A 13973-nucleotide genomic window follows, 5' to 3' on the forward strand; every position below is an offset into this window, starting at 1 on the left:
CGCATGCTTGGAAATATCATACCTCAGATATTGATCACTACCCTGGACATAAATTTCGCGAACATTCTACGAAATAAGCACGATGGATAATCAAAAATAATACCTTGGGATAGCGCACGACAAAAAAGCAATGCTGGGGCGTCATGGCGTGAGCTGAGCGCCCGCAAACCTTCATATATGCTGCACATATCCTCCGCGAGCAGCGCGGAGAAGGGCTTCTAGAGTAATGCGCGTCCTCGACTAAACGTTTCTTCTAAGCATAGCCATATGATGCAGGGAGCCTTCAGAATCTAGCACAAACGGAATTCAGAGGGCCTTGTCAGATATCCCACTCTTCTAACGGCACCTTTTATCAGTTGTGAACGTGTATACTTCAAGAAATGCGTCCGCCGAGTGATCAGCTGTTCGTTGAAGTCTAGGTGAACTCGTAGCTTGTGTATGTGATTACTAAAACGTTCATTCCTTGATTTCGCTCCGCATTACACAACGATAGTTAAGCATCCCCCTCCCTCCTCCCCGTGTCTCGCGAAATCGCAGCGCATATCGCACACTAGCTGGTCTCATCAGTCCTATCCGGCTTAAGTTTAGACGAACGTCTTAAGCATTCCAGAAGCTGCACCGAGTTTTTCTTTTTTTTTCATTCCCGTACAAGCTATTCTGTTTCTTCCGAACTTGCAGACCATTTATTTTTCCGTGTTTATTTAACTTTTATTGGTTCTTGCTATAAGGCATGAGTGCACATCTTTCACGACGCATAGCCTTGGAATATACCTAGCATTTTCGCGTGGCTTTTATTCCTATAAAAGGCAGAAGTTATTATCAGGTATTGGGTAATCACATCCCCGAAACATATTTTTCTATGACGTATATATTCGAAACGACGCCGCATTCGTTGTCCGCGGCGCGCTGCAAAACGAAACACACCTCTCACTGTGTCAGTATCAGGTCTAAACGAGGCGACAATAAAATTTACTTGTGACGGACGTATTCGGAGGTGGCAGCAGTAGCATGCTGCTGCCGTCGCCGACGCCCGTAACAGCGGCCAAGAAGCGCGCAGAACCGCCTTCCCGGACTCCTATTGTTGGCGTTTGAGCACCCTAACAATACGCAGCAGCGGCTTTTAAAGAGCCCTAAACGTACTATTTACTTACAGACGTCACCACAAGTTTTTTAGTGCGCCGAAGGGCAAAAATTACCCCACCTTCCCGCGAGGGGAACCCTGTGGAGATGCGACGCATCTTGGGGGTTCACTTGGTGTTTCCGTTGGGTTGATTCTCTAATTGCGTGAAACGTGTGAGGAACGCGTATGATGTATTCTTTATTTAACACGCGGCGTAACGTTAACGATGACGGCCTTGTGGACGCTGAAGTGTACGGGTAGTGGATGGTGAAGTAACGGGACCACCGTGCAATTTGCAGCGAAGATCACGTCTATGCACGTGCCCGAAATCGGAACGCCGGTGCTGGAACGACCGCGGCTATGACGCAACGTGGCGCGGCTATGACGCAACACAATCCAACATAATCCACTTTAATCCAATCCAAATCCAAGCCAAGCTAAGCCAACCCAATCGAATCCAATTCAATGCCCCTCGCGGGAGAGTGTTCGCTATCGGAGAGGAGAGGGGGTGAGTGGCGGAGAGCGCAGCTCGCGCGGCGAGGAGAATGGGGGAGGGGTGTGGACGGACAACAACAACGCCGTATGGAGGGACAAGGCGAGTGAATGAGATGCAGTCGCATCTAAAAGAAGCGAAAGAGAACCAAAACACTGCATGAGCTCCTATCAGCCGCGCAGCGCTAATCCCGTCAACGCCGCGGAGAAGCGGCGGCACGCTGCGCAGCGATCGCAAAGCTCGAGGAATGAGGAGGAGAGGGAGACGTGAAAGAGTAGCGAGAAGGGAGGGGGGAGGTAACAGTGATATTAGTGCTCGATGAGCAGGAGGAGGAAGAGGAGAGTGGGGATGGGGTTGAGACCAGGAACGGGAAAGGGGAGGACGAATGTCGGAGGAGGAAGGACGAAACGGAGGGAGGAAAGGAGAAAGAGAGATAGAGTAAAAGAACAAGGGGATCAATGAGCCATGGAATGATGGGGGGGGGGGGGGGGAATTGGCCGCGTATCTGTTCCTTTCGTTGCAAATGTCCACGCGAGATGATAGTGGAATGGCGCCCCTGGCAAGTGAATGCACCCCTTCTCTTTCCCGCTCACCTCTCATGCTTTCCTCTCCCGTCTCGTTACTCCCAAGGTAACACGCTAGAGGTAAAGGTTTGCTCAAGTCAATTTAAATTTACAGCGTTCCACTGCTCCAAGTCGGGTGCCTCGATGCCAGCGCTGCCTTAAGGCGGAGACGAGCGTGAATCGAGGCACCCGACTACAACGTTTATAGAACCCTGTTGCCCACGAGCGTGCCAAGCGCGAAACCTATCTAGTGGAACCTTCTGTTGCTGTTGCCGTTTGATTTTTAAAAATTCCGCCAGGTAGCGCGGGCAGCAGCAAGCGAGGGTTTTCGCAGTTGATGTAGTATTTTATTTGCTATCGCAAAAAGCAGGCACCCGTAATTTTTTTTAAATGAAGGAACACTGCAAATATCACTCATGTATTCATTTTCTGGCTTATATTTGCGCAATTTCTTGTTCTTGTTCAGCAAGGTTGACACGTATGAGCATTAATACCGGACTTAGACGTTTAGACATGGTTGTTAGTGTATAAGACTTCGCGCAGCATCTGTGTTGCTTTGGCAGGCTAGCTGAATCGAGTGAAAGACACATGCAGACAGACAGATCAAAATTTTCCCGTTCAAGTAGCCCAATGAAGACTATCGTCTTTAGCAGTAACAAGACGGTTTGGAAGGTCTTGGAAGGGGATGAAGATAAACCAAGCGAAATCCGGTTCCCTCAGTGTGGAATCTGCTGAAACAGTGGGGCTATGGGTTGTCTTTACGAAGACTCCGTTTAGCTTTGCCTTCTTTTTTGGGCGTAATGCTAGAGTTGCCTTATTGGCTAAGTGCCATATAATTTGTTTCTGAATAGTTCCCGTAAAACAACAGTTACAGCCGTTTTCTGTATCCATACTCCCTCCGGAGATGGCCATAAATTAACACCTGACGATAATTCTGCAACTTTGACAACGCCACTGCGAATGAATATGACAGATGAATGAAACTCGACATATTGGTAGAGTCCTCTTTGTGGCTACTTGTCGTATAATTTGTTTCGGGATGCTTTTGATAACACAAGAGTTGTAGTCGCTTTCTGTAATCATACGATGATGATTATGATGATGATGATTGTTATTGGTTTACACTTTGTAGCGGGGGGATGACGTGTCATGTTACCAAAAAGGACTAATATACCTGTTTTATACTCTTGGTTTCATACTAGCGCTGCTTAGGGCAGGCTCAAAAAGCTTATTAGGCACAAAATACTTTTCTTTTCCTGTTACAGGTGGTAACTGTCCTAGGCAATATTTCCCTCTCTGCTTTTCGTCCACCAGCATTCTAATCTTCTTTTCGTCGCCTCGACAGCCTTGAATATAACTCCCTCTGAGCTACCTTTAAATCCTAGGGCTTCTTGAAGCCGGATATTTGCCTCATGCAGATTTGGATGGATACCCTCGCATACTAACACCATGTGCCGCATAGTTTCGGTTTATTTCCCGCAGACCACGCATACCCCATCATTTTGTGAATACTTCCCCACAAAGATCTTAGTTCGCAAGCAACCTGCTCTAGCCTCAAAAAGCAAAGCACTGCCCTGGGAATTATCGTAGAAATTTTCCTTTCTGATGTTCAATTGCTCAGCCCTGGACATCTCTAACGACGTTTTAGCTTCCATTTTTTCTCTCCCTTTATTCGTTTCTATCTGCCTTGCCTCTTTTTTGGTTACATTGGCTGTTTTGGATTCTCCACTGTTCTTTCCGAATTTCATCGTTAGCCTTCTAGTCTTCCTTTACCACTGCGTGTCCACGCTTTTCAAGTATAGGTACCTAAACACCTTAGCTGCCCACCTACGTTGACCCGTTGCTCTCAACCTCCTCTCAAAACATATAATACTATGCGCTTCTCGAGCTTCAAATGCCGCCCAGCCCATATCTCCCTGCACTGCTTCGTTAGTTCTTTTTCCATGCACGCCTAAGGCCAAACGGCCTGCTGTTCTCTGGTTAACTTCAAGGCCTGATAGAACGTCTGATTCTAAGCAGAGTACAGCATTCGCAAATGTGAGACCCGGAAGCATTACTCCTTTCCACATTCCTCTTATTTCTTCATATTTGTTATACCCCCACAGAGCTATGCTTCATTATAGCTGCGTTTCGCTTTCCTTTACCCTTAAGTTGCTCCTCGTGAGTTCTTAAGTAGTTATCCCATTCGTATATACACACTCCCAAGTATTCATATTCCTTCACTCTGGGTATACTCCCAAGTATTTATATTTCTTCACTCTGGGAATTCAAGACCATTATTCCCCATTTTTTCTGCGCTAAAATTCAACCCGAGGTCGGTGGCTTCCTGGCCGCTAATATTAACGAGCCGTTGCATATCGGTCTGGTTATCAGCTAAAAGAATGATGTCTGCCTATAACATTTCCGGAATACGCTGCTGTACCACTTCGCCTTGCAGCATATGGGTTAGGCTGAACCCTGCTTGACTTTCTTTCAGTTTCTTTTCTAACTCTGCCATGTAAAGCATGAACAGTATTGGGCTCAAAGGGCATCCCTGTGTCAGCCCCCTTTGGGTGTTGACCTGCTGGGCGCATTTCTATTTTTCCCAAGTAAGGTGCACTCTATTGTCTTTATAGATTGCTATAAGGAACTGTATTAACTCGTCATCTAATCCCTGGAGTTTAAACATTCTCCACAGCAGCTCTCTGTTTACGTTGTCATGTGCACCTTTAATGTCCAAAAACGTAATCTATAATGGTCTATCCTGCGCTTTCGCAATTTTAATGAATTGCGTTAATATCACGAACAAATTATTTTCTAATCGCCTATCTTGTCTAAATCCATTCTGCAGTTCCCCAAGGATTTCATTTTCTTCTATCCATGCTTGAATTTCTGATGTTATCGCCTGCATTACGACTCTATACACCACTGACGTTACTGTGAGTGGTCTGTATGAAGCAATAATGCCTTTGTTGCCTCCGCCTTTGTATATTAAATTCATCCTACTTTATAGCCAGTCCTCTGTTATTTGTTTGGGTTGTATCACCTTATCTCTTTCCCTCATAAACGATGCTTATTATTAGGTCCAAGCAGGTTTATCAGTTGCATTGGTATTCCGCCCGGGCCCACTGCTGTCTGGGGGGAAACCTTTTGCTCTGCTTTTTTCCAATCAAGGTTGCTCAAACTTGGTTCCCTTTCCGCAGTCTTCTGTGGCGCTGATGTTACCGCTGCAGGCTTCCCTACCTCTATTGTCCTAAACTTCACACTAATAACTCAATGAATATGCGCCAACGCGTGCTCTCCTTCAAATGTTTCCCCTCCTCATCAATCAAGAATTTGTGATGGATATCGTTTTTTGATCTTAGTAATTTTACAAGGTTCCAAAACTTCTTGGATGCGCTTTTGTCCTTCTTCCGTATTTCTGCCATCCATTGTTCGCTTTTCTGCTTGATCTTTGCTTGCACCATTTTCTGCACTTCTAGTTTTATCCCACGGTACATATCCCATTTCTCCTTCACTACCTCCGGTTCCATACCAGTTCTTTTTGCTTCTCTATGTTCTCTCGACGCCTTTTTCGCTGGTCAATAGCCTTTTTTATTTCCTTATTCCTCCAGCTTCTCGGCTTTCTCTTCCCTTTCCATCGGTTTCGTTGCATTGCCTCAGTCATCTTACCCTTTATGTACGCAATCAGTTCGTCGTAATCCCAATTTTTGTCTGGGTATTTATTGATTTCATCTTCCATCCTATCAGCCATGATCTTTAATTAACTGTTCATTGTTCAAATTAGTTCCTCCGGTCATACCGATTTCTAAATTTGTCCGGGTTGCGCCACCAAAGTGCAAGGTAAGCCGCTTACGGTCGCTTCCTAAGCTGTCTGTTTCATTTTCATCTACCCACATTTCCCGCAACCTTTCGTATACTGTCTTGGATACTAGACTATAGCCTATGCTGGACTGTCTGTTACCGCTTTTCAACGTTATTTGTCCGTCACACTTGTTTTCCGTGTTCACTATTACAAGCCCGTTTTCCTGACATAGATCGATTACTAGATCTGTCACTATTTACGCCCTCAGTAGATGGGCATGCTTCTCTGTACAACAGGAATTGTGGGAAGGCCAGGTTACAAAGACCAAGCTTCCACTGATGTTTTTAGGTCGGCTCTCCCTCCAGACACAAATGCATTGCTGAAAAGGCATCGCTCCAGGGGCTTTATAAACCTCTTATACCAAAATATGAAGCCGCTAGGACACTTGCAATATTTTCTTATGAAGTTGATCTTTACTGGGAACCGGTTTTAGCGCGGCGGAGAAACCTGCAGAGACTGTCGTCAAGGCCAGCTTTAGAACAGCTCCGCTGGTAAAAGCATCCCGGGGTATTACGCGCTGAAGTTACATCTGGGCTATGAAGCGCGGCGTAGTGGAGAGCCGCGTATTAATTTTACGGCCCGTGGATCGCAATGTATGGCAAAATCTCGACACTTGGACGCTTCGTTTTTAACAGCCGAGCTATTTAAGGTTTTAGTTCCGCCGTGTAGCGCTACCAGAAAAAATACCGAGGAAAAAGACCGATTGATTGATTGATTGATTGATTGATTGATTGATTGATTGATTGATTGATTGATTGAGAGAGAGAGAGAGAGAGAGAGAGAGAGAGAGAGAGAGAGAGAGAGAGAGAGAGAGAGAGAGAGAGAGAGAGAGAGAGAGAGAGAGAATGCTCTTTAATGTGAACTGGTGAGGTCAGCCCTGCTAGGGACAAGGCTTGCTACACCAGATGGGGGGTGACTACGTTGATGAGTGGTGCATATCAGACATCAGGGTTACAGCAGGAAGAAGACAAACATGAAGCGCTAAAAAAAATTAATAAAAAAAAAGGACAAGAAAAACGAGAGATTGCTGCCAACAGAGTCCGGACAAAAAAATACAATTGAAAAGAAAATCGTTAATGGAAACGCTGAAACAAAATGAAAAGTAAACGACGGGAAAAAAAGTAACACCAACCCAACTGACTGACTGACTGACTGATTGATTGACTGACTGACTGTAGGGTTTAACGCGCCGGCGCAACGCAGCTAGGCGATGAGGCGCGCCGTAGTGGAGGGCTCCGGATTAATTTTGGCCACCTCGGGACCATTAACGTGCATCGAAATCTCGTACACACGATCGTTTTTTTCTCTTCGCCACCGCCAGAAAAGAGGCCGCCGCGGTCGGGAATTGAACCCGCGTCCTCGTGCTCAGCAGCACAACGCCTTAGCCACTGAGCCACCGCGGCGGGAAGAAAAAACACCGAGTGCACGTGAGCGTGCGCCTCGTGAGGAGCGCCCGGCGTCGGCCCGTTCGACCTTCGAGAACACTGCCCAGCATTCCTGGCGTGGTCTCTCCGCGCTCTTCTACTCGCCAGTTCACGTGCGATCGCGCCTGAAGGTGGGAGCATATAGAACAGCCAACGCTGTCGACGCCGCGTTCGCGAAGCCGGTTGCCGCGGATTCTAGCGCTTGCTAGCGTTATCCACATTGGGAGAGAAGTGAAAGGCTGCGAACAAAACGATACGGGCCTGCCAGGCACGGGAGCAAATTCGGGAGCAAACGGTGGACTCAGACAGCACTCGATAGATGGATTCAGCTAGGCGAACTCAGCTAGCACTCGATAGGCTGGAGATCTTTGGGAGAGGCCTTCATCCTGCGGTGGACACAACGGGGCTGATGATGATGATGATGAGTAATTCAAACGAATAGTCTAGTATACAGAATTGGGCTGGTAGTTCCGCCGGCCGGGTAATCGTACATGAGGAAATTCAAGGTCCCACGCAAAGTTTGCTTCAGTTGGAGTGGCATGCATAAGGGTCATTATTGAGGCGGTGCTGACAATTGACGCTGGAATCTGAAATATATTGATTCGGTAGCGTGTATGTAATCACAGTCGGCCCGCCCGGCTTGTCACGCGGGCAATTGAGCTTCTGGATTCGTTCGCCCGTAGGTTCACGGACACAGAAACGTTCCCTCTTTGGCTGTGTGAACAAAAAAGCAAGCGGGCCTTAGAGATGCCCTATCTACAAGAAACTAGGAGGAAAGGTACGGGACGCTTATGAGCAGCAGTTGCCGCGGCACTGCGTGGTACACACCAGCTACACACGTCTCTCCGCTTCGCCTCCAAATCTGCCCCCGCTGCCTTCTGGCCACGGACAGGCTGTCAATGTTGACCATCGGGAGGAATTGGAAAGGAAGCTTACGGAAAACACTGGGGTTCGAACCGCCCCTCCCTTTCCCCCTGGGTATTGCACGGGTGACATCGACCCTATAGGTAACACAGAATTTGTGGTAAGTCACACAGAAATTGTTCAATGGTGAATCAGCAGAGAAAAAAGCGGTACTGTAAGGCAAGGAATCGGAATTGTTGGTTTTACATACTGTGGTTTACACGGTACACAAACTTATAGGAATATTCATGAAACAAAAAGGGCAACACGAACGCATTATCGTTTATCTGAATCCTAGGAATTCACTTGGACGAGAATTGTACCATGCTCCAAATGGCTCCGAAAGAAGGACCTGCAAGCGAACTCTTCATGTTTTGGCACGCATTTAGAAGCCGTAACACATGCAGGTATCAATGGGTGATGGGACAGCCCGTGCAAGCATTACTAGTATCTCGCATTGTGCACACACCACGCCCAACACCTTCTCATGGCACGCACAACTCTCTAAACTCCTTGAAGCACAATCCATTGCAACGGGACTCCCCTCGGACCCCGAGATCCTACACCCATTTGAACGCATTCGACAGGAGCAGCTCCATTAATTACTTCAATTTCGTCTTCACATTTTTTTTTTCTCTTTTTTTTCGTTTTGTTTTTATTCTCTCATCTAGCGTAGCAAGCCAGCCCGACGGCTCGGCTAACATCGCTGGTTTTCATTAAAGTTATTCTCTCTCTCTCTTGTTCAAGATTACCCACATTCGTCGGAACAGCCAGAAAAAAAAAAATGACGCAGTTGCATTAGCGGTGCAAGGCTGGAGAAACAGCAGAGCTGGCGACCGCTCTCCCTTCGTCGGAGACGCGGCTGTTGCACCTCACATAGATTTCCGAACTTGCCGCTGAAATTTCCCCATGACTGGCAGGCCCGGATCGTTTTGTCCGCAGCCTCTCACATCTCTCCCAAAGTGGGCCGCATTAGCGTGCCGGTTGCAACCGGCTTCGCGAACTCAGCGTCTGTGCTCTCCAGTTCGAACGCGAACGTGCGTAGACTGGCGAGGAGAACAACACGCGTCAGATCACACCCGAACTAGAGTGTTCACTCTAGTTCGGGTGTGATCTAGTTGTAGTTCTAATTCTAGTTCACTCTACCCGAACGCAGGGCAGTGTTCTCGAAGGTCGAGCGGTGGTGACGCGCGCAGTGACATCACAGCTAGGCGAGGCTTCACTCCGCCTACGCGGCTGGGCGAAGGGCATGCCGGGCGGCGCGCGCCGGAGTTTTTTTTCTTTGTATTTTTTTTTTTTGCAAACGCCAACCGACTAAGCTCAAGCTTAAAGAGCACTGCCATTAAAATCCAACTTTGCATACCAGTAAGCTGTCGTGACACCCTTCGGTAGGGTGCTACAGCAGTGCTTCCACAGTGCGTTCCTCTGTGTAAACACACTACCAATATCACTACCTGTTCTCATGAGACCTAATCACCGTGGTCGAAGCTCAACTCACACATGAACACCTTATCTTCTTTACAGAGGGTGCATTTAAAGGGACACTAAGGGCTGCAGTACATTTTCTCTTTGACTAAAAGATTGTACATGTCTCAGCTATGTCAGCCTTTGTTCGACAATCAACGGTTCCTTGTTTTCGGACGTAATTAAAGCTGGCTTTCCATTTTTTTCGAGGCACTGAAAAACGCATCTCAAAGTGCCCACAACAACTGCTAGGGCACTAGTTTCTATTTTACTCGATCGTCGTCATCTTCCTTAGTACATCTTCTCATTGGCTTACACTTTCGTGGCGAAAATTGGAAGGCAGTCCGAAAGAGGTTGTTCTTTAATGCCATCTTGGCACGATGGCGCCTAGGCAGAGTTGGTGGGCGGAGCTCTGCGGAAGTGCTGCTGGCTGGGAACTAAGGACGGAAAGTTAGGCTAGTTGGTTTGACAATACTGGGCACATATTGTACTAGCGCAAGGACGGAACACAACAAACAAACAAACAAAAAAACGCAGGACGGATACTGGGTACATTGTAGTGAGCAAAGACGGAACACAAGAACAAAAAAACAACAGGACGAATGTTTATCCTGGTTGGTTTTTTTTTTTTTGTCCATTTATTCTGTCGTTGCGCTAGTACAATGTTCTCAGTATGGCCTGGGATCCCAGCTGCTGAAAGTACAGGTGTAATTTCTCAAGCAGTTGTTGGCTGTGTCTATTCAAGTGAATTGCGCTAATAGTATCTGATTTCGCCACTGGGTGTTGCATATATATGCGCTGGCGTTAACTACGTTTGGTAGGCTCTCACGCTCACTTGCATGCATGAATGTTTTGATAGCACTTGACTGCGAGGTGAAACGTTTCAAGCAAACCCTAGCTAGCTGTTCATGTTTGCTAGCTCAGGTTTAAATGTCTTTTGAAAGGAACATGAAGAGCAGAAGTTACCGTATAATGCATTTATCGCGTATCTACACGTCCTTGCTTCCGCAATGTTCCAAATGCTTGTTCCAAAAAAAAAAAGAAGAAACACGTTTCAACAAGGTTCACCAATCCTGCGTGTCAGTCTTCTATATTTGTGATGTCACAAACTAGCGCTGGAAAGTGTACAAAGCGCTGTTACCTGTTGACATCTTGTCGGTACTTTCTGCATTAAGCAATGAGGTGTGTATTTGTACTCAAGACACACTAATCTAATGATACAGTGAAAGCTTGTCAATTCGCACTTCAATAATTCAAATTTATAGATAATTCAAACTGCGCAATTTGGTTCAGCCAAGCTCCGTAGAAGTCTATGTATAAAGAAGCCCGTTAATTCAAACGGGAGTGGCTTCTGTTATGGTTAATTCGAACTATGCACCACTGTGCTGGTGGCCTGGCACTTACTGCATGGCCAGAAAAACGCACCCGCTGCCTGCAGCCTGCAGAACGGCAGCAACGGAGAGAGAAGGTAAAATCGGATAAAACCATTCTAGAACCCTCAGGGTGGGAGCTTTGGAAAACGTATACTTTGCGGACTAAGTCGATGTGGATGTGCTTGCAGTGGTGTGTGGTGCACTGACATGTGATGGGTAAGCCTTGTCACCCAAACCATTCGTCACAAACTTCTGGAACTCCGAGAATGAACGACTTTACACATGCTGCAGCATTTCCGGAGGTGAGAAGGTCCACCGACCAACGAATGCATGCTTACTCACCATTCTCGCTCTAAACTCCTCCCCCGTTGTCACGACGGTGTCCTTGGCCATCCATCGTGACAAAGCCAGTCACACAGCCAATTACAGCCAAGTCAAGCCCACCAGACAGCTTACCGTGTAACCATGGCAAGCCCTCTGAATTCCCAGGGCCCCTCCCAATGAGATCGCAAAGTGGCAAACTGCTACAGTAGCGCTAACCTGTGCTACACGAGCATTTGGAAGGACATTTCAGCCAAATGGCTTTTGAAATTTCAAATGCCATTCGAAGTGGAAGGAGTTCCGCTGATTTACACGACAATTCTCAAAGGCAACAGAAAGTTTCCATGTTCACCCACCATGTTTTGGTGTCGCCACTGCTGCCCTGTTTTGTTCTTGGCAAAAAAAATTATTTTAGAGTTAAAATGGCAAAAAAAAAAAATTAGTGATCAAATTCATAACAATTTACAAGTGCACACAAAATGTGCAAAACAGCCAGTTTTTCTTTTTGTTTTTTCGCACCGCCGGTGTTGAGAGTACCAAGTTATGTTGTAATCGTAGAGCGAGTGATAGAGAACAGAAGTGAAAAATTATAAAGATTGTGCACTTTAAACACCAAGTTTTACTTGCAAACAATTGTTTTTGCAAATTATACGGTATGAAGAAACTGCACTGGAGAGTACGACTGTTCGTGTTTCGAAGGCCTTTGAGAACCTTAGAGGTCTTTGCTGGTGCTCCTTTGACTAAAATAGCATTTCAGGGAAAACCCGTTAAAAATTGTCGGGTAGCAGCTAGAAGGTGGCACTTGAGTCAAGTGACATTCGACTTAAAAGCCTTCGAAACACTCATGTAGCACGGGTATTAAACAGGTGTGCTGCTTCGAACACCACTTTTTCAGCACCACTTTCATCGCTGTTAGGCTTCTCACAGTGTTCTGAACACACGCCATCCAAAGGCTGACCTACCAAATGCCTACTGTGGGGTTGCCTCCCCGACTACAACATTCCTTGGCACGACACCCTCGCAAATGTGCAACTGGGACTTCAGCCAATGTCTCTTCAGTCCTAGTTTTTTCATAGCCTAGAGCACTTCTTGAGTCTGCTACTACAGTTCATTTCAGAAGCTGCATGCAGCACTGTGGAGGCTAGTGTCATCAACACCTAACTAACCATGCCTAGGGGGGAGACTGAAATGTTCTTTCAAGGCCCCCTTCCCGGTGAGTTAGATGTGCTCAGTGGGCTTACTGTTCACAACAATGTAGCCCCTACAGTGCTACATGCAGCTTCTGAAATGGACTATGGGTTGTGCATGTCATGCTATGTTTCCTCCTCAACCAAGCAGCACCACTCGGCGGCGACTACCTTAGCAAAGGAAATGATGTTTTTCGGAGCAACCCGTGCAGACTTTTCGACCCCTCTCTACTGCCTCCAACCTTCAATGGGCCATAAAACTCGTGTAAAAGCACCCCTGCAATTGCATCTACAGGTCACCGCAGTTATACGCACAGCCAAGTATGGTTGCACAATTCTCGCTTTGGAAGGAGTGTGGCCCATTTTTGATCCCTGCAACCTGGAAATAACATTCCGGTGCCTAAAACGTGTGTTGTGGCATTACCGATGATTACAACTTCCCCCACCAATGTGTAGCAACAGATGGCAGTTAGGCAAATATAGATCAGGCTAGCTGTTACATTTTTCCAATTCCACCACCAGTACATAGAGCCAATGCTAAATGTTTCTGTTACACCTGTTTATAGACTATTTTCATCACTTAGGGGAGACGCCTTTAGCGAAAATTTGTGAGCAGGGCCCAGCATCAATACAGCTTGAAACACTCTGAAACAGATTAGTGCTTTCAAGCACTTCGCTACATCACTGGGCTGACAAAACGCAGCAGGCAGCCATGTTTTCCCAGTTGAGCTACTGCAAAGTTCTCAGTTAGCAAGCAATGCTACCGAAACACCCTTTCCCCAACTGCCAGTAGCACTGAATGCGAGTTTGCTTTTAATAGTACCTATGTACACAGTACCTAACGATTCCAAAGACCTGAGAAAAGTGTCGAAGTGTGCGATTTGGTACATGTTTACAAAAAGACGTACATTTTCTTCAATTGATAGAAACAGCGTTAGTTCCATATTTCTGCCTCGGTGCAAAAAAAAAAAAAAAGCGGACAGCAGTGGTGCCATGCCGGCAATGACTTGAGTGCTTCCTGAACTATGATGTGGCTACCCCCACAACTTCATTTCAATGTTGCTCAAGTGAAAGCTCAGAAATTGATAGCTGCACTGAGCTAGCTCTCCCGACAAATTTCACTTCCAGGGAAATGCAGGCTACTACAATTAATAGTTGCACACCAATATTTAAGCCTTCCTAGGCTGAGCATGTGGCCCATCCTACCGTTTTCACTGCACACAAACAAAAAAACATGACTGCTTCTGACCTTTTGTGCTTCTGAAGGCACAATTTTTATAT

The sequence above is a fragment of the Haemaphysalis longicornis genome, unplaced genomic scaffold (assembly GCF_048455015.1).
Source record: "Haemaphysalis longicornis isolate Haplotype H1 unplaced genomic scaffold, Haemaphysalis longicornis Haplotype H1 scaffold_12, whole genome shotgun sequence".
Taxonomy (NCBI): domain Eukaryota; kingdom Metazoa; phylum Arthropoda; class Arachnida; order Ixodida; family Ixodidae; genus Haemaphysalis; species Haemaphysalis longicornis.